This window comes from Theropithecus gelada, chromosome 6 (assembly GCF_003255815.1).
Source record: "Theropithecus gelada isolate Dixy chromosome 6, Tgel_1.0, whole genome shotgun sequence".
In the NCBI taxonomy this organism is placed as follows: Eukaryota; Metazoa; Chordata; class Mammalia; order Primates; family Cercopithecidae; genus Theropithecus; species Theropithecus gelada.
In genome coordinates this window covers 39,707,762-39,730,103 of record NC_037673.1, presented here as the reverse complement: position 1 = coordinate 39,730,103, position 22,342 = coordinate 39,707,762, and positions in this window count along the sequence as shown.

The following is a 22,342-nucleotide window of genomic DNA, read 5'->3' as shown; positions in this document are numbered from 1 at the left end:
GGAAATGTAAACAAAGGATGAGAAGATTTGCAACAATTTTAATTAAAATAAATCAGCTTTTGTTTTTCATGTATTTTATACAAAGTAGAAGATGGCAATAAGTGGTTTAACATGAAATTCTCTTTGGGAAAGCAGAGGCTTTCCCAATACTAGTCTGGAAATTCCCTTTGATTTTACACTTGACAATCGGTTATCTTCCTGGAAAGTGTTGAAGGTGGTGAGCTGTTGGTACAGAATTGACAAAAAGTTGCTTGGAGTTTACCAGGATCAGTTGAAAATTTAGGCAAGACTGATGAAAAATCTTACAAATCAATGCTGCCTTGCCTCAGTCATATTCAGATGAACATAAGGCTACCTGTAACTAGTAAATCTCATGCTCTGTAACTTCAGGATGTATTATGTGAATCTATCTTTCCCCAGTAGTTATTTGTGGTTAAAAAAAATCCAGAAAATCCAGGCAAACACAAAACAGGATTTATGTGTTGATCTTAGGACATATAGAACTAGAGAAAAACTATGTTTCGGTACCTCATTTCTCAAAAAGATGGAGCCCCAGGGAAGAAAGTTTTGTGGTAGAAAAAGAGTATAGCAGGCTAATCCCAGAATAGTCCAGAAAAAAATTACAAGTGGGAATTGAATTTAAAGAAGTGATAGTAAAATTTTGTGTCCTGGTGTGAGTCTATTGCATTTATTTTCCAACTCACTTCTTATTCATTTCCCAAGCCTCATTCCCTTTGTGTAGCTTTTCCTTGAAGAACTTTTTCTTTGTGTGATGTGAATAGAAAAGTAGTATGTAAGGTATTTTCGGGGAAATTCCGACTTTGAATGGAAATCTGTCAGAGACTCTGTTAAGATAAATGACTGCATCCATAATAATGGAATTCCCAGGTCAGCAGCAGGCAAATAAAAAAATCACTTTCAGACAAAATTATTACAAGGCTCATCAATTTGTACCACATATTTCTAGGCTGCCCTTGATTTGAACTTACAGACTTAATATAAATATAAATGCTTTGATTATATTCAATTTAAGTAAAATGAATAAATAAAATAGAGCCCAAGAAACTCCAGCTGAATTTTTTTTTTCTGATCTGTACAATTTATTTTAGTGTTCAACTTAGTGACTTTTTTTCTACATGGGTGTAAAACTTATTTACTCCAAACAATGTAAATATATTTTAAAATGCATCTTAAATTTCAAATAATCTTTTCTTTCTTCTCTATACAAAGTGTCACGTTAACTCCTCTCCTGGGCACCATCTAATGGGCCTTTCTCCCTTTGAGTTCTCATAACCTGCCCTTGTCCTTTATCATGGAAGTGTCATTGTGAGTAGCATTTCCTCATTTCTAGAACCGGAAATAATTATAGCTAATCAGCTTCATTTAAAAAATCTATTTATAATGCTGGCACCTAGGCTTAGAGAATACTTGAGTCACAGAGCCATTGGGAGAAATTCTCTTTGGGTATTTGAGAAACTTCCCTCTGTTGGTTTTCCTTACTGGCTACTCTTACTTCCCAAACTACATTTTAGGTAACTTTAGTTCTCCTTTCACTGATTTTCAGGTGTCTTGGCCTTTCCCTTCCTTACTCTTTTTGCCTTTTTCATTTTAAATATTATATTCTTGGATTTTATGCCCTGGGAAGTATCTGCATATCAAGGCAAATTCTGCGGGAGTAACACCTAATAACTTCAAACACCACTGAGACCAAAAAGTGTGAGAGTGGTTTCCCAAAGACCTTCTGATTCTTTTTTTAATCTAAAAAAGAACATTCTCATCAACAAATTATTTATATACTTGGAATGTGTCTCTCTAGGTATCTTTCATTATCATTTTAGCTTTCAAGAGGCCCAGTCTATTGTTAGCTACCCTAATCATTTATTTAATCCTTGTAAAACACTTTATGTCTTTGCCCATCTAGTGTTATTCCAGTAATGGGATCATATTAAAAAAACTCACAGATCATCTTCAGCCCTGCCACGCCCCAACCTCAGACAGATCCTTTTTTTTTCACTCTGTTATATCAGATAACTGAATCACCCTTAACTTGATCAAACCATGATTGAAATCTTAAAGAATATCGGTCTTTATCTCTCTTGCTCATCCCATTCAATCCATTGCCAAGTTCAGCTGAGTGTCTCTCCACATGGTGCCCTTTTCTTATGTCTGTGCTCTTATTGACAGTCCCATTCTCATCACCACAATTTGGACTCTCACCTTCTCTTGCCAGAATACCGAAAACTCATCTCCCTGCCTTGTCCCCTTTCTCCTCCCATTGAAATATCTTCTTTCATACTACTGTCAAAGTTACTGTCTGTCATGTTGCTATGAGCCTGTAATTCTCACATTGTATATCCAGAATTTTAAAAACCTTCTTAGTTTGATCATTAAAACACTGATTATTCAGAGTTTTCTGATGTCTTCTCATAGTATTGACCTACACAAATGGTAAAATCAAACAGCAGGCCTTCCCAAAACATGCACTGGTGCTTGTGCTCTTGTAGGTATCCGTTTCCATGACTGCTTGCCACTTACTTCATGGCCTATTCCAAGTCACATTTTATTTATGATGTCCTTCTGGCTACCACTTTTACCACCTGTGCCCCCATTACTTCCTATATAACCTTCGTAGAGGATGTACATTCTTGGTTCAGACAGACCTGAATTCAAACCCTAACTCTGCCTATGACTAATTTCAAAACTTTGAAAAAATTTATATCTTTTTTGGGCCTTCTGTTTTTTAAAAAAAAATATGTAAAATCGATACACAGTATTTTATTTTAATATGAACATTAAATGCAATCATCTATATATAATACATACATACACCTAGAATATATTAGAAATTCTAAACACATTGCTCTTTTTAGTAACTCTTCTTTGATATTAATTAAACCCTTTCACTTGCATTCTAGCCATTTGAAATCTTGGTTCATCCTCTACTCACCTGTACATTCAATTAAGTTATTACTTGTTTTGTATCTATAATGGATTTTGGATCCATCCGTTACTTATTTTGGATAGCAATATACCTAAATCAGGAGATTATGCACAGTACTGAACCTGATTTTTGAGAATGAATTAGATTCCCCAGGGGATTTAACATTTGTGAATATGTAACAACACATGGTCTGGCCACTTGTCATCTCCTAAGTCTGACAGGTTTCTGTTAATCACTAAAAGTGTTTACCTGAAGTGATACTCTCTATGAGCTTATATGATCAAATGTATAAAGAGAGCCCAATAACTCAAAAATATGGGGAAACAATTAGAGAACTGGAAAAAATGATAAACAAGCATGAAGTTGGACCATTATCCCTGGACTTTGCCCTAACTCATACATTCAGGACGAGTCATATTAGGGAAAATAAGTTCAAAATTATTTAACTTAAGAATAAAAGTTTAAAATAAATTTTCAAATTTCAAATCAAAATTATTTACACAACAGAGACAATCGAGGTGGGCTAGTGATCAGAAGCTCCTCAGCTGCTATTAGACCTCGAAAGAGAGAGAGCAAGAACACCACTTTTGATAAAAAATAATTCAATAACATCATGAAACAAACATGTTCTGGAACATATTTAGTGGCAATAAGTATTCTATCTAAAACGTGTGTTTCACATACTTTTGAAATAACAGGTTGTAAAGTTGCATTAGATGAAAAAGAATTTTCTACAGTTATCTCCAGGTTTTTTTGGGGAAAACAAACTTCTGTGAATTTTCTATGCTAGTCAAAGCTATGAAGGATGTTTGGGACTATTTTTTTCTAAACTTTATGTGAGAATCCTACAATAAACATTTACTGTTAGGAGAGTCAAATCATTATTTTTTTCACATGAAAGAGATTAAGTAAAGCAGAATCTTTGATAGTCTGCTGTGAATTATTTGCAGTGACTGAGAAATTTCTGAAAACCACTTCCAAATCAATTACAATATTAAGTAAACTTTGGCTTTAGGAATAAGAGAGAGAAGATGTGCGTTCATGTTGGGAAAGAACAGATATGCCCACAATAATTAGTCTATTGCTTGTTTGAAAAGGGTGTTTTCCTACTCATTTCAAAGTATTAAGCAAATAAGGATATACTGAGTATGTATTTCATGGAAAAATAAGAAACTTCTTACAGTATGATTCCTAAAGGATTATGATGCATTATCATTTGGGGTTGGTATGAAGCTTATCTTTTTGGGGTTTCCAATTTTAATTTCCATTTGTGGAGCTTAGATTTTTTTTTAATGTGCCTTATATTTGGCACATTAACTAAAGACAGGTTACCAAATACTGACCCTGAAATAGCAGTAAGTCTCATTTCTTGTGGAAAGGATCCTGTTCAATGAAATAAAACACATATACCTAGAAGTTGTAAAACTGCAGTTTTGATTTGGAGTCTTAAAAGCTTCATGACATTGCTCTGGGCAATGACTTTTTGGTTATAATCCCAAAGTACAGGTACCAAAAGCAAAAATATGTAAATGGGATTCCATCAGACTAAAAAGTTTCTGTTCAGCAAAATGAATAAGTAACAAAGTGGGAGATTTGATTTCTATATTCTGCTTCAGATCCTTATAGAAAGTAGTCTTGGAATCACTGTATTCCTTTGTTTTCAAACTCCTTGTCTATAATACCTCTATAGATCTCTTTTTATTACTTCCTGAAGGAAATATTACCATTTTTTCATCTTATGAATAAATTTCCCTTTTCATTTATATGAACACAAAATACTTCTTAGCCACTCTGTGTTTTATTTCTCTTTGCAATTTTTCTTATTGCATATTGCTGGATTCTGAAGTCTTATCACTAAATAACTCTTAGACATCAATTGATATGGATAAAAGAAACAACTGTGGCTGTAGAAATGCTGCTTAGGTCTCTTGGTTTCCATCTTTTGCTATCTTTCAATAGTACTCATAACTTTGCTCTGTCCATCTCAGCAAGGATACAATAAAAACCGTATATATGAAAAGGTGTTGAAAAACTGAACAACAATATAAACATTAAAGCATTTTTTCTTTAGATTCTTGCATTTTAGCATTCATAACTTGAACATGCTTCCTTCTCTTACAAAATTGTTTTAATCACTAAACATTATCCCTCTTCTTTTTTTGATTTGCATAAAATGTGCATCTTTGATCAATCTAATTTTTTATATTTACTTTCCTGTTGAAAATGAATATGGCCAGGTGCCATGGCTTGTGTCTGTAATCACAGCACTTTGAGAGGCTAAAGTGAGAGGATTGCTTGAGCCGAGGAGTTTGAGACCAGCCTGGGCAACATAGTGAAACCTCATCTTTACTTTAAAAAGAAAAAAGAAAAAGAAACCTTACACCAGGTATGGTGTCCTGTAGGAAAGGGAAGGGAAGGGGAGGGGAGGGGAGGGGAGGAAAGGAACAGGAGAAAGTGAATAGCAAGAAAAAAATATGTTCTATGCAAACATTAAAAAAATTAGAATGGGTTAAGGATAAAAATGAAATTTTGCTACACACACACTTTTAATTTTTTCTGTCAAATTCAACTGATAATTCTTGGAATACAAATTTTTTTTAGAATACAAATCTTGATTCAAAGTAAGAATTAGAGTGTAGGATGTAGGTTAGGGTGGTAGGGGGAAATAGAGGAATCTCAAACTAGAGGGCCTTTTATGTGTCTGTGGGCTAGGCACTGGGAACCTTATATAGGATATTTATTTAACCTTGGCCTAGTTTTCTCACTTTAGCATGATGAACCCTTCATATTGGATAATTCTTATAGAGAGGAGCTGTCTTGTGCATTGGAGGATATCAACATCTCTGGATTTCAACCTATTATTTGCCAGTGGCACTTCATTTTATCCCGAAGGAGACTATCAAACATGTCTTCAGACATTGCCAAATGTCCCCTGCAGGGTGATAATCTTCTCTGTTGGGAACCTTTGTGTTAGGGCAATTTTAATCTGCAATGAAAGATTACACATACCTTTTGTTTCTCAGCTGGTTTTATGATTGAGAAACAATACAAGACAATTCAAGCGAATTGCTACTCATTTATTATTAAAGATAATTGATGATATGTACTTTTGGGAAGATGATGTCCTAGTACAGCACTTTTATTAATGTCTACTATATATAGGTGAACCTCGTGAAAATGTATTTACACTATGACAAAAACTTGCTTTCTCAAACCAATTATATTCTAACTTCTCACGAGCAACTGTGAACTCAAACATGAGCAAAGGTGAGAAATTTTGATAGACCTCTAGCTAGATTTCTCACCTTTTATATTCTGATTAACTTCTTTTTGAAGAATTTCCTGGACTCTTCTGGATTTTATTGTACTTTTTCTTACTATAAGTAACACCTGGGCCTTGGGCATCGATTACATGTTGACTTGTATTATTTTCTAATAGTACAATAAATGTTAGAGGTGGCTTCCCAGTGGGATTACAAGCTCTCTGAGGGCAACATACTTCTCTGTTATATTTTACAACATCCAGTATGGTATCATAGTCATTAATACTGAGTATAATTGTTGGAGTCAAACAGATGTGGGTTCTACTCAGGGTTCTATCAACCCAAGGCTGGGTAAATTTGAACAATTCAGTTTCCCCAAGTAGATAGCCACATGTTTGAGTTCTATAGCTAACTTCCATGCATTCAGAACAATTATTTTATTAGAATTCAACTTCTTATCTAATTTTCCATCTTGCCTAGACAGAAAGAATACAGTGATGTTGCTAACTTGGTTGTCAAGATCCATAATTGATACAAAATTTATTGTGAATTAATATTTAAGCACCCTAAATTTGTACATCCATATCTTGTGAGCCTATTTCATATAATATAGTGTTTAAAGTGGTGTATTAAATGCTTATAGGTTTATTAACCTGAAAACTCAAGAGAATTGAATTAGCCTTTTGTATGCAGAATTATTTTAAGGAAAAAATTTCTCTGAATGTGAAATTTTCGGAGTAGCAATTCTAAAAATCCATTCCTTTGTATTTCAAAAGACATTTAATACTCAGTAAAATATGAAAATGATAATTCAAATTGCTACCTAAACCTATTATTTTAATAAAAATATTTTTGAGAAGAAACATTAGCAGAATTGCATATTGATAATGTAACTCCTTATTTGACTTATGGTTTTCGTTGTTACTTTAATAATAGTCATCCCTTATTTTGGGGCCACAGTGTAGCCAGACTTTGAGTTCAGTCAGTTTTTGTGGCCTCCTCAATGCCATGCAGAAGTAAAAGCTGTGCTGACATTTGCAGTGATAGCACAGAATATCTTTATTAACATCGTCAATAAAAACAATAATTCCCTGAGTACTCACTGTGTGTCAGCTTCTACCCTAAACTTTCATAAATCACTTCATCAAATTTTCAGAACAACTATATGAGGTAGATACTATCTGACTGTGCAAATAAAAAAAAATGAAAATATAGGAATGCGAGAAGACTTGCAAAACACTACAGTTAATGCCAGCACCCTAGAGTTGAGTTCTTTCAGTTTACCCAACCATATTTCATAACGCCAACTCCTTAGACTTCTAGGTCATGGGAAAATGCACTAGCTGTAGCTTGTAGAGAGTAACACAGTTTAAAAAGTGACTTATTGGCCATTTCTGACCTTTGCCCAAGCTTGCTTTTATCAGAAATTTCTTATTTTCTTTCCCTATCTAACGAATACTTTCTTCACATTAGAAAAATAAATCTAAAATGATGTGACCTGAGGTGGCTTCCCAGCAAGGACTTCTAAACTGCGTTCCAGTGTTCTCAAAAATCTCCATGGAAGTGGTTCAGTAGCCACTGTGATTAAGGGGCAAGAAGAGGAAAGTCCAGGAATCAGGTTATACCTGTCCAGTACCCTTAAGTAGCTTTGCTTCTGTCTGTTTTCAATAGGAAAACTCTATATATTATCTATGTATCTATGTATCTATGTATCTATCTATCTATCTATCTATCTATCTATCTATCTATCTATCATCTATCATCTCTATCTATCATCTATCATCTATCTCTATCTGTCTATCATCTATCTATCATCTCTATCTATCTATCTCTAGCTATCTATCTATCATCTATCTATCATCTATCTCTATCCATCTGTCTGTCTGTCTATCTATCTATCTATCTATCTATCTATCTATCTATCATCTATCTGTCATTTGGAGGAAAAATAGCTATTTTAAAAAAATGTTTCAAAGCCACTTTTCTTGTTAACCTCTGCTTTTAAAAGAGAGAGCTGAGGCCTATGGAATTTAGACAATTGGCCCCAAATCTCACAGCTTGTTGGAGGTCTCCTAACTTCATGTCCAACCTATTTTTTGTCACCCTGTACTGTTGATCTAAAAGAGTATAGTGTAAGTGTGTTGTATATGGCCCACTAGACTCTGGGCTGTCACTTTGCAGGCCTTCTCTGGGGTGACTGCTGATTCACCTAACCTGCATCTCTGCTGGAACAGTAGAGGTCCCTGGAACTTTCTCTTAGGCTCAGCTTCCGTTTTCATGGGCCTGACATATGTTGCTCGTTCATTTTCTTTCTTGTCTACCTTCACTGATCTTTGTGATTTTCAACAAATTAGAAAAAATAGATACCCACCCAGAGAAGTAAGTTCTCTATGGGACAGGTTGTATATGATTCAGCACCAACATATTTCTTTTTTTGAAAAATGTACTTGAAAATTGACAGTAAACTTCTTAATCAGGAAAGGCTTCCATGGCTGGGTTTGAAATCATCTCTTTCTCAGCCATTTGAAAGGTTCAATAAAGAAAGAGATTTGCTACATTTGACTGTGGCACCAGTAAAGGAGGTAGACATTACAGACTCTGAGGAAAAGGGGAGGTGAGAGGCAGCTGGAAGAAGAAGGAAGTGATAAACTGCAGATGGCCGGATCCTTTGTCCTGGCAAATGCAGCACATAACACATTCTGCTATATCATCATAAGGGGTATTTGATATTTATAAGATTTTTATAGTTTGGAGATGAGCATGCATTCAGAGTTTGAACTGTGTATTCTTTAACTTTATGGTATTCACTAACACAAGTTTAGATTTCAGTTGAGGGAAAAATCATTCTGAGAAAAGAAAGATTTGCAGAGAAACACAGCTTATGGTTTATTTCAGGGAATTTCCCAAAGATATTTATATTACTACTTTATTGATAACAATGTTTTCCTCTCCAATAATGTTTTCAAATTAGAAATAGTAGTTTTCAGGATTGCAGTTATTAAGCAGAACATTGCGTGTGTGTGAGAGGGAGAAGTTCTTGAGTTTTAATCCTTTCTTGATTTCACTGTTACAAATTACTTTATGACTGATACTCACAGATTAAAAGATCAACTAGTCCAAATGGTGATTTATTCTATAAATGAGATCAGATTGTATAACTGGAGTAGTCAATTATTCTCAAGAGCCATTGTCTCAATATTATGAACTGAATGTTTTTGTCCTCAAAAAATTCATATGCAAAAATCTTAACTCCCAATGTGATTATATTAGAGAGTGGGGCCTTTGGGAGGTCTAATCCAAAAATGAAATTCTAAGTCCCCCAACCATGTGAATGGATCCCTCCTCTTGGCAAGGGCATTTCAAAGCTAACCTAAAGTACTAGTTCAAACCATGATGGAAAGGGAGGTTGAACATGACTCAGTATACTCCCCTCCTTTTTGGAATTACTAATAGAACAGACTCCTTAAGTCTCATAAGAAATATTTACAATCTATTTTCTCTGAAGTTTGCCACCTGGAAGCTTCACCTGCATAATAAAACCATAGTCTCCACAAACCCTTATTGTAACCCAGACATCCCTTTCTATTGATAGTAAATCTTTCAATCAATTGCCAATCAAAGGATTTTTTAATCTGCCTATGACTTGGAAGCCCCCACTTCCAGTTGTTCTGCCTTGTCAGACTAAAGCAATGTACCTCTTACATGGATTTATTTAAGTCTTGTGTCTTCCTAAAATATATAAACCAAGCTGTACCCCAACCATCAAGAGCACATGTTCTCAGGATTTCCTGACAGCTGTGTCATGGGCCATTGGTCACTCATATTTGGCTCAGAATAAATTTCTTCAAGTATTTCACAGAGTTTGACTCTTTTTGTTGACAATAATTTGGTACCAAATATGTGGGGTCTTAGGGAAGACTCAGGACTCCAAATTTGTAACTAAGGCACCAGCAGGGACCCACTGAAAGCACCCCCCGCCGACTTTGAGCTTCTCCTCTGGTGGAACTGGTAAGTTCTCCTGAGCCCTGGCCCTCCCATTGGTTGACAGTCCTTCATTTATTCTGAGCTATTTTTTTTCTTCCTTTGCTCCTAGGAAGTAGTTGTTTAGGATCCTAATTCTAGTTCAGAGGTGCATTCTAAAGGATCTTCTCCATTCCTTTTTCTCACAGGGAACCCCCAACAAAATTTGTTTTAAAAGGCTTGTTCAGGAAACAAATTTAAGAGCTGATCACTTACTGTTTTGAGCCCTCTGTGAGGTGCTAGATGTCCTGAGAGAGAAACTGAGACGCACAAGACAGCTGAAACATTCAGTGGTGACACATTATGAAGTCCCACCCAAAATCAGCACACTTGTACCTCTACAATAAACCCTAGGCCATAGCTCAATTCCTCCAAAAAAGAAAGAAGAAAGAAGGAAAGAGAGAGAGAGAAAGAAAGAAAGAAAGAAAGAAAGAAAGAAAGAAAGAAAGAAAGAAAGAGGAAGGAAGGAAGGGAGGAAGCAAGAAAGAAAGAAAAAAGAAGGAAGGAAGGAAAGAGAAAGAAAGAAAGAGGAAGAAAGAGAAGAAATAAGAAAGAATAAGAGAAAGAAAGAAAGAGGGAGGAAGAAAGAGAAAAAGAAAGAAAGAAAGAAAGAAAGAAAGAAAGAAAGAAAGAAAGAAAGAAAGAAAGAAAAAAAGAAAGAAAGAAAGAAAGAAAGAAGAAAAAGAAAAGTGAAGAAATGGGAAACAAACATACCTTTCAGGTACCCCATTGGTTTTGTGGCACCTCGACTTGCAAGTGTTTGTATAAAACGGACATATAATGGTATTTTGTTCATGTTTTAAACTGATGGACAAATTGCTTCAAGAAAAAATTCAGAGCCCAAATGTTGACCTGCAACTTTAGAGTTTCCAGTTTCTCTGTTTTCTTTTATGTCTGCTTTAAATCTGCTGTTACTTTTCTACTGAGAAAAAAAAGAAAACAAACCAAAAACAAAACAAAACAAAACAAAAAAAACAACAAAAAGCACTATTGAGATCCAAATGTTTTATGTTTGTTTGTTTTTGCAAACTAGTGAGTTAGTATTAATATTTCAGCGCTAGAGTTCTAAAGTCAAAGTTATGGGATCTTTGTTAATATGAGTGTGCATGTGTGTGTTTATGTGTATGTACAGGTATTTTGTTATGTGTTTTGCCCACAAGGCACTGAATTATCTTAAAGTTAGAGTACTCACAAATTAAATAATACATTCAAATGCTTTTCTGGTTCATGGGACTTAAGTAAAATCTTTAATAAATAGTCTGGCTTCAAAATTATTGGTAAAGTAATATTAGAAGTGTCTTAAGAATTGTTAGCATTTTTGGTTCCATTTTTTGATCAAGCAGATTCATACCTACCCCTGCAGAATACTATAAGGTGTCAAAAGTTGCCATAAGGGTTATGAAACAATAAACCCAGTAGAGAACAGAATGATCTTTGCTTATGTGATTTTTGATAAGTACAACATTTAATCAACATTTAATGTTGGTTTAATGAAAACAGCTAAATCCTGAGCTACTGGCAAAATACCCATATTTTAACCTTAAGTTTCTTACTTAAGTAAACATCTAAAATTCATGGGCTACAAAAATGGTCAACAGGGGAGATTCCCAAGCAAGATGGCTGAATAGAAACAGCTCCAGTCTGAAACTCCCAGCAAGATCAATCCAGAAAACAAGTGATTTCTGCATTTCCAATTGAGGTACCTGGTTCATCTCACTGGGACTAGTTAGACAGTGGTTGCAGCCCATGGAGGATGAGCAGAAGCAGGGTGGGGCATTGCCCCACCCAGGAAGCACAAGGGCCTGGGAAACTCCCTCCCCTAGCCAAGGGAAACCTTGAGTGACTGTGCTGTGAGGGACGGTATTATCGGACCCAGATACTATACTTTCCCCATGGCCTTTGCAATGCACAGACCAGGAGTGCCTATAGCACAAAGGCCCTAGGTTTCAAGTTCAAAACTGGGCGGCTGTTTGGGCAGACACCAAGCTAGCTGCAGGAGTTTTCCTCATACCCTTGCTGGTGTGGTGCCTGGAACATCAGCAAGACAGAACTGTTTCCTCCCTTGGAAGAGGGGCTGAAGCCAGGGAGCCAACTGGTCTTGCTCAGTGGATCCCACCCCCATGGACCCCAGCAAGCCAGCAAGCTAAGATCCACTGGCTTGAAGTTTCTACTGCCAGAACATCAGTCTGAAGTCGACCTGGGATGTTTGAGCTTGGTGAGGGGAGGGGGGTCTGCCATTACTGATGCTTGAGTAAGCAGTTTTCCCCTCATAGTGTAAACAAAGCCACTGGGAAGTTCCAACTGGGCAGACCCCACCACAGCTTGGCAAAGCCACTGTAGACAGAATGCCTCCCTAGATTCCTCCTCTCTGGCCAGAGCATCTCTGAAAGAAAGGCAGCGGCTCATGTCAGGGGCTTATAGATAAAACTCCCATCTTCCTGGGACAGAGCACCAAGGAGAAGGGGCAGCTGTGGGCACAGCTTCAGCAAACATAAGTGTTCCTGCCTGCCAGCTCTGAAGAGAGCAGCGGATCTCTCAGCACAGTGCTTGAGCTCTGCTAAGGGACAGACTGCCTCCTCAAGTGGTTTCCTGACCACTGTGCTTCCTGACTGGGAGACATCTCCCAGCAGGGGTCGACAGACACCTCATACAGGAGAGCTCCAGCTGGCATCTGACTGGTGCCCCTCTGGGACGAAGCTTCCAGAGGAAGAAACAGGCAGCAATCTCCAGAATCCGCTAGTGATACCCAGGCAAACAGGGTCTGAAGTGGACCCGCAGCAACCTCCAACAAACCTGCAGAAGAGGGGGCTAACTGTTAGAAGGAAAACTAACAAACAGAAAGCAATAGCACCAACTTCAACAGCAAGGACTACTGCACAAAAACTCCATCTGAAGGTCACCAACAGCAAAGACTAAAGGTAGATCAATCCATGAAGATGAGGAGAAAACAGTGCAAAAAGGGTGAAAATTCCAAAAACCAGGACACTTCGTCTCCTTCAAAGGATCACAACTCCTCATCAGCAAGGGAACAAAACTGAGTGGAAAATGAGTTTGACCAACTAACAGAAGGAGGATTCAGAAGGTGGGTAATAACAAACGCCTCTGAGCTAACACAGCATGTTCTACCCCAACCAAGGAAGCTAAGAACCTTGATAAAAGGTTAGAGGAATTGCTAACTAGAAGAACCAGTTTGGAGAAGAACATAAATGACCTGATGGAGCTGAAAAACAAAGCATGAGAACTTCATGAAGCATACACAAGTATTAATAGCAGAATTGATCAAATGGAAGAAAGGATATCAGAGACTGAAGATCAACTTAATGAAATCAAGTGTGAAGACAAGATTACAGAAAAAAAGAATGAAAAGGAATGAACAAAGTCTCCCAGAAATATGGGATTATGTGTAAAGGCCAAACCTATGTTTGATTGGTGTACCTGAAAGTGATGGGGAGAATGGAACCAAGTTGGAAAACACTCTTCAGGATATTATCCAGGAGAACTTCCCCAACCTAGCAAGGTAGGCCAACATTCAAATTCAGGAAATACAGAGTACACTACAAAGATACTCCTCAAGAAGAACAACCCCAAGACACATAATCATCAGATTCACCAAGGTTGCAATGAAGAAAAAAATGTTAAGGGCAGTCAGAGAGAAAGGTCAGGTTACCCACAAAAGGAACCCCATCAGACTAACAGTGGATCTCTCTTCAGAAACCCTACAAGCCAGAAGAGAGTGGCAGCCAATATTCAATACTCTTAAAGAAAAGAATTTTCAACCAAGAATTTCAAATCCAGCCAAACTAAGCTTCGTAAGAGAAGGAGAAATAAAATCATTTACAGACAAGCAAATGCTGAGGGATTTTGTCACCACTAGGCCTGCCTTACAAGAGCACTTGAAGGACTAAATAAGGAAAGGAAAACCAGTACCAACCACTGCAAAAACATACCAAAATGTAAAGACCATCGACACTATGAAGAACTTGCATCAATTAATGGACAAAATAACCAGCTAGCATCATAATGACAGAATTAAATTCACACATAACAATATTAACCTTAAATGTAAATGGGCTAAATGTCCCCAATTAAAAGGCACAGACAGGCAAATTGGATAAAGAGTCAAGACCCATCAGTGTGCTGTATTCAGGAGACATATCTCACATGCAAGACACACATAGGCTCAAAATAAAGGGATGGAGGAAGATTTACTGAGCAAATGGAAAGAAAAAAAAAAAAATTGCAGGGGTTGCAACCTTAGTCTCTGATAAAACAGACTTTAAACAAACAAAGATCAAAAAAGACAAAGAAAGGCATTATATAATGGCAAAGGGATCAATGCAACAAGAAGAGCTAACTGTCCTAATTATATATGCACCCAATACAGGAGCATTCAAATTCGTACAGTCAGTTGTTAGAGACCTACAAAGAGATTTAAACTCCCACACAATAATAATGGGAGACTTTAACAGCCCACTGTTAATATTAGACAGATCAGTGAGACAGAAAATTAACAAGGATATTCAGGACTTGAACTCAGCTCTGGACCAAGCAGACCTAATAGACATCTACAGAATTCACCACCCCAAATCAACAGAATCTACATTCTCAGCACCACATCCTACTTATTCTAAAACTGACCACATAATTGGAAGTAAGACACTCCTCAGCAAATACAAAAGAATGGAAATCTTAACACACAGTCTCTCAGACCACAGTGCAATTAAATTAGAACTCAGGATTAAGAAATTCACTCAAAATCACACAACCACATGGAAACTGAATAACCTGCTCCTGAATGACTACTATGTAAATAACGAAATTAAGGCAGAAATAAATAAGTTCTTTGAAACCTACGAGAACAAAGACACAGCATACCAGAATCTCTGGGACACAGCTAAAGCAGTGTTTAGATGGAAATTTATAGCACTAAGTGGCCACAAGAGAAAGTGGGAAAGATCTAAAACTGACACCCTAACATCACAATTAAAAGAACTACAGAAACAAGAGCAAACAAATTCAAAAGCTAGCAGAAGAAAACAAATAACTAAGATCAGAGCAGAAGTGAAGGAGATAGAGACATAAAAAAAATTCAAAAAATCAATGACATTAGCTGCTGGTTTTATGAAAAGATCAGCCAAATAGATGGAATGCTAGCCAGACTAATAAAGAAGAAAAGAGAGAAGAATCAAATAGACACACTAAAAAGGGGAGATCACTACTGATCTCACAGATTTACAAACTACCATCAGAGAATACTATAAACACCTCTATGCAAATAAACTCGAAAATCTAGAAGAAATGGATAAATTCCTGGACACATACATCCTCCCAAGACTAAACCAGGCAGAAGTCAAATCCCTGAATAGACAAATAACAAATTCTAAAGTTGGGGCAGTAATTAATAGTCTACCAACCAAAAAAGCCCAGGACCAGATGGATTCACAGTGAAATTCTACCAGAGGTACAAAGAGATGCTGGTACCATTTCTTCTGAAACTCTTCCAAACAATGGAAAAAGAGGGACTCCCCCCAACTCATTTTAGGAAGCCAACATCATCCTGATACCAAAACCTGGCAGAAGCACACAAAAAAAGAAAATTTCAGGCCAATATCCATGATGAATATCGATACAAAAGTCCTCAATAAAATACTGGCACACTGAATCCAGCAGCACATTAAAAACCTTATCCACGACAATCAAGTTAGCATCATCCCAGGGATGCAAGCCTGGTTCAACATACACTAATCAATAAACATAACCCATCATATAAACCAAACCAATGACAAAAACCACATGATTATCTCAATAGATGGAGAGAAGGACTTCAATAAAATTCAACACTTCTTCATGCTAAAAACACTCAATAAACTAGGTATTGATGGAACATATCTAAAATAATAAGAGCTACTTATGACAAACCCACAGCCAATATCATACTGAATGGGTAAAAGCTGGAAGCATTCCCTTTGAAAACCAGCACAAAACAAAATATCTTCTCACCCCTCCTATTCAACATAGTATTGGAAGTTCTGGCCAGGGCAATCAGGCAAGAGAAAGAAATAAAGATATTCAAATAGGAAGAGAAGAAGTCAAATTATCTATGTTTGCAGATAACATGATTGTATATTTAGAAAACCCCATCTTCTCAGACCCAAAACTCCTTAAGCTGATAAGCAACTTCAGCAAAGTCTCAGGATATAAAATCAGTGTGCAAAAATCACAAGCATTCCTATGCACCAATAATAGACAGAGAGCCAAATCATGTGTGAACGCCCATTCACAATTGCTACAAAAAGAGTAAATTACCTAGGAGTACAACTTATAAAGGATGTGAAGGACCTCTTCAAGGAGAACTACAAACCTCTGTTCAAGGAAATAAGAATGGACACAAACAAATGGAAAAACATTCCATGTTCATTGATAGGAAGAATTAATATCGTGAAAATGGCCATACTGCCCAAAGTACTTTATAGATTCAGTGCTATCCCCATCAAGCTACCATTGACTTTCTGCACAGAATTAGAAAGAAACTACTCTAAATTTCATATAGAACCAAAGAAGAGCCTGTATAACCAAGACAATCCTAAGCAAAAAGAACAAAACTGGAAGCATCATGCTACCTGACTTCAAACTATACTACAAGGCTACAGTAACCAAAACAGCATGGTACTGGTACCAAAACAGATATATAGACCAATGGAACAGAACAGAGGCCTCAGAAATAATACCACACATCTACAACCATCTGATTTTTGACAAACCTGACAAAAACAAACAATAAGTAAAGGATTCCTTATTTATTAGATGGTGCTGGGAAAACTAGCTAGCCATATGCAGAAAGCTGAACCTGGACCACGTTCCTTACACCTTATATATTTTAGGGAGACATGAGACATCAGTCAATATATCCAATATGTACATTGGTTCAGTCTGGAAAGGTGGGACAATTCAAAGCAGAGAGGGGGCCTCCAGGTTATAGGTGCATACAAGACAAATATTTGAATTATTTTGAGTTTCTGATTAGCCTTTCGCTGAATATGAGATTTACAGGAACAGTCACTTATGCCTCAGTCTGGCTTAGTGAAACAATAGAGCAAAGGAAGCAATCAGTTACATATTTGTATCATGTAAGCGGGGGGTTGACTTTGAGTTCTGTCTCTCCTTTGTTCACAAGAAATTTCCTGTGGTCAAATTGTGAGGAATCTTATTTAGGAATAAAATGGGAGGCAGTTTTGCTTGATGCAATTCCCAGATTGACTTTTCCCTTGGCTTAGTGATTTTGAGGTCCTGAGATTTACTTTCCTTTCACACTTCATATGCAAGCCATGTGTGACTGGCTTTATGATGACTGGGATAATCTCCCATCGAATATCCTATTACTCAGGTTATGGTCAATGTTGGGGTTTAGGGGACCCCTTTTACACGGGCACCTCAGGTGATATTACTTCCACAGAATCATACAACTATTTGAGAAGCCTTATCAAATTTACCCTCCCTCATGGGTCTTACAGATACTTGATACAACATTAGGGTAATTTAAAAAATTGAAAAATGAGAAAAGCAAAAGGGAATCAAAGGACTCACCTCAGAAGTGTGGTGGAAAATTTTAGATGGTTATCAAGAAATGAAATAAATAAAACAAAGGTCTTTACAACACTATTCAATGTTGTGTGTGTGGACTAAAGGGAACCCCTGCTGGTCCCCCAACATTAAAGTTTCCCACACCAGTTTTGGGCATTTGCTCCAGAAGGAGAAAATTAAAGAAAAATCTAAAGGCAAAAGTTATAATGACAAAGCTGACATTCCATGGGACAATGTTGAGGCAAATTAAGATAAAGATTGACAAAAGGGTCTTTGACGCAGCTCTCTGCTGGGAACCCAAATCTTTTTTCACCAGAAAAGGTAAAATTGTCTGGAGCTAGAAAAGTTCCTGGGACCAGACCAAACAATGTACACTTTGATAAGATTATAAAATTTGAGATGTTTAAGCAGGTTTTATGTAAGGCAGTTGTGACTTCTTTACCTAAATGTCTTATGAAGATGGGTATTGTATCTGACTGGGGGATATTCCCCTATCTGATACTGTAAAACTGAAGGCATGTAAAACTCCCCTTTGAGAAATGTTAATTGGACACATTAAATGGGAGGTAGTAAGATTGCCTGAGCCTGCCGAATGTAGGGTAGAGGCTGCAGTGCTTGTTGGGACAAATCCTCCATTTCATGGTCCTTTGCAGAATATTTGTTGGAGCTTATGGCAAAAGACTGTGAACACTTCCCAATTACAACTACTGGACTGAAGAATTTTCACTTAAGGGGCATTTACTGCCTTGCTCTGGAATATTAATTGAAGCTATCCCTATGCTAATGGAAATAATGTTATCTAAAATAGTTACTCGATATAATAAAAGTGATTTACATTGAATCTTACTACCTGGGGATGGAAGAAAGAGATACTCATGAGCAGGGAGCTTCTTCTCCCCTAGCTCCTATGAGGAGCTACTAGGTTCTACAGTGACTGCTAGATTCTACAGTGCTCTCATCTGACAAGAGCTGCGTGGCTTGTGAATGAGAGTTTCAAGGTGAACAAATGACATCTTGTTTGGAAATCTTCTGCTCTGGTTAAAGAAGAGTCAAGAAAATCTTTTGAGTGGTTTACAGTTTTTAGAATTTGGGTGAAGTATGTTTTTGTGAGCAAATTTGCCTTTCTGTCTATCTGCGTTCCCTCCCATTTGGAAACTGTTTATGATTTTATGACAATATATAGTCATTTGCATCTTTTAATAAGAGTCTTTTCTTCTAAGCTAGATCAATTGAAGACAGGTTACTTTAGCTATCCTTTGACTAGAATAACCTATGTTTAGGTTAAGTTCAAGAAAAGCCAACTTAAAAAGAGCTGATATAGTCCATCAGTACTTGCTGCACTCTATGCAAATAATTAAGCCAAGTATAGCAAGCCTAAAACTTACTTTGTACACAAATTGGTCCCACTATAATTTCTCTTCAGCAGAAAAAGAGGGCTAGAGAAAGAGATAAATTGTTCCAAAGGAAAAGTGTAACATTTGTTACTAGATTTCAGCCCTGATTTGTTTTAAAGTGCAGATTGAATCATAAATTATTTCTTGGCTATAATAATCTTCTGAAGAGTATCAGATTATAATTTTTCTTCATATTGTTAGTTGATCTCCCAATAGAATAGGTTTCATTTGCTGTTCTGATGCACAAATACTCTTTTGATTGTCAAAATATTAATGTTTTTTTATCTCTCATAGTTTTACATCCAAGGAAACCAGAACCATGGCATTCTAAAGACTGGACATGTGAATCATCTCTCTTATTAGGCATCCCACTGGGCAGATCTGTTTTTCACTGCAAATATCCTACGATGAAATGATACAAGCACCCTCCCTTCTAGACACAGGGATAATCACAAAAGAGGTGGGCATGTGAGATTGCAAGGTCTAATTTTAAGGATAGAAGTAGTTCAGACTCTCCAAATCAAGGATAGGCACACAGATGCATAAATAGCTAATAAAAGAAAGGACTTTGCCTCCTGAGCTATTATGTGGCGCCTTTCCATCCATCCCGAACATAAAGAATTTTTGCTTCCTGTAGAACTAAAAGAAAATTATTACTGAGAGGAGATAAAGAAACCTTGTGAAAAAGTCTCCTGGGTATAATAATACTCCTAATTTTAAGATTTATACAGATAGATATATATTTTAAAAATCAGCCACCTTAGGACAAATTACTAAAAGAGCACAGACAGCAGTGCAGAACAACAAAGGTCTCCAAAATTCTTTTGTTTAAAAGGTTTGAACAATGCTTATGCTTTGTATAGCTAATTGCTATAAGTCTGTAACTAAAACCAAGATGACAGTAGCTTAGTCATATTTGTAACCTTGCCCTTGGCTTTTTGTTTGTTGGCTTTTTGCTTTAAAAAATTGTTTTCTAAGTATTAATAAATGTCTGCCCACATCTATTTCTGTCTGACCTAGAACATTTAAATTGGCTATGAGTTTTTTTGGCTCTAAGTTCCTTGACCATATGAGAAAGGGGTCACACTGAGGGATAGGATGTACGTGGGGCGGGCAGCCATGACACCCCAGCAACACTGTGGGACAAAACTAAAATTTGGTGGCCATTGATGTTGCCTCTGGCAAATCTTGGCCAGAAGGGGAAGAATGTAAACCAAAAGTAAAATTCTAAGCCCCCCAACCATCTGAGTGGACCCATCCTTTTGGCAAGTGCATTTCAAAGTTAACCAAAAAAACTAGTTCATGCCACAACGTGAAGCAGAAGTCAGACATGCCTCATTATACTTTCCTCCCTTTTGGAATTACTGATAGAACAGACTCCTTAAGTCTCATAAGAAAAATGTAGGATCTATTCTCTCTGAAATCTTCCACATGGAGGCTTCATCTGTATGATAAAACCTTGGTGTCCACCACTCCCTATTGTAACCCAGACATTCCTTTATATTGATAATAACTCTTTCAACCAATTGGCAATCAGGAAATTTTTGAATCTGCCTATGACTTGGAAGCCCCCACTTTCAGTTGTCCTGCCTTTTCAGACCAAACCAATGCACATCTTACATGTATTGATTGACATCTTATGTCTTCCTAAAATGCATAAAGCCAAACTGTATCCCAACCACCTTGGGGACATGTTCTCAGGATCTCCTGAGGCTGTGTATGGGCCATTGGTTGTTCATATTGGGCTCAGCATAAATCTCTTCAAATATTTTACAGAATTTTACTCTTTTTTATCAACAGGGGTGATAAGTTGTAAGTGAGATTTTTGTCCTTATAAAAAGACATGAGAGAGATTGCTTTCCCTTTCTCTGCTCTCTGCTAAGTGAGATTACAATCAGAAGATGGCCACTGAAAACCAGGATGTGAGTCCTCAATAGGAATAAAATCTATTGGCATCTTGATCTTGGACTTCTCAGACTCCAGAACTGTGAGAAATAAATTTCTGTTGTATAAACAACCCAGTCTATGGTATTCTGTTATATCAGACTGAACTAAGAAACTAATTTTGAGAACGCCTTGCTGGATATCCAAGAAGGCAGCAGAATTGGCACTAGTTTTTGACCTATGGAGTCTGATTCCCAACCTAATTTAGTTTCCAGTTAACTCTGTGACCTAAGCTCTTCCAATAGGTGGTCTCTGGACAATGATAACACAGCCTAGTTAGGTTCTTAAAAAGTGTACCTAATAGTCTTTCAATGACTGCCAGTTTTTATCCTAGCCTCTTGGGTAGAATGACTAGCCTTTTATTTACTTAGTTTATTATAGGAACAAGAACTTTGTCTGAGTGTTTGCTATGTACCAGATGCTTTATATCCATGATTCTATTCAATGAAGGAGATTTAATTATCTCTATTTTATGAAGAAGAAACTAAGATTAAGATATGTTAGAAACTTGTCCAAAAATCACATGACTATCATATAGATAGGCCAGGATTGGAACCCAATTTTATCTGATTTCAAAGCTCAATGCTTAAGGTATCATTATGCACACATAGATGCTTAGTAAATGAAATTTTTCTCAAAATACTTGTTAAATTGGCTAATTCATTGCTAGTACTAAATAGTGAGGATACATTTTATTATCAGTTTGTTCAAATAAAAACAAAGAACAAAAGGGTTTCAATGGCATATCTGTTGAATTGAAATAGAACATGGCGATGAACACAAGGAGTTTTTCTCCTACATTTTAAATCATTGATCAAAGGAAAGATAAGTTTTTATTTAATCTGGTTATAGACAAGAGGTTCTTGTAATGAATTAGAGTACTTCCATTTTTATTTTCTCAGTTAACTATAAAAGACTTCTTACATTTTCAGTCAGAAAGTTATGTGATGTTTTGCAGGACTAAAATGGGAAATTGATGAGACTCACAGCTTTGTTTGAGATGACTATGGAATATTCTGTACTTAAGCCTGGTTTCTAAGAAAAGGTAAATGGCATATTACTAAAATTTTATGATAAAGTCTACCTTTTTCCATTCTATTTCTCAAGGGCACCTACTCTTAGACTTAGCTTTTTCTGCAGCTCAGTATAAATAAAGAAATTTATTTTCAAAAGTTAAAGGAGTAGCTCCTGTTCTTTTA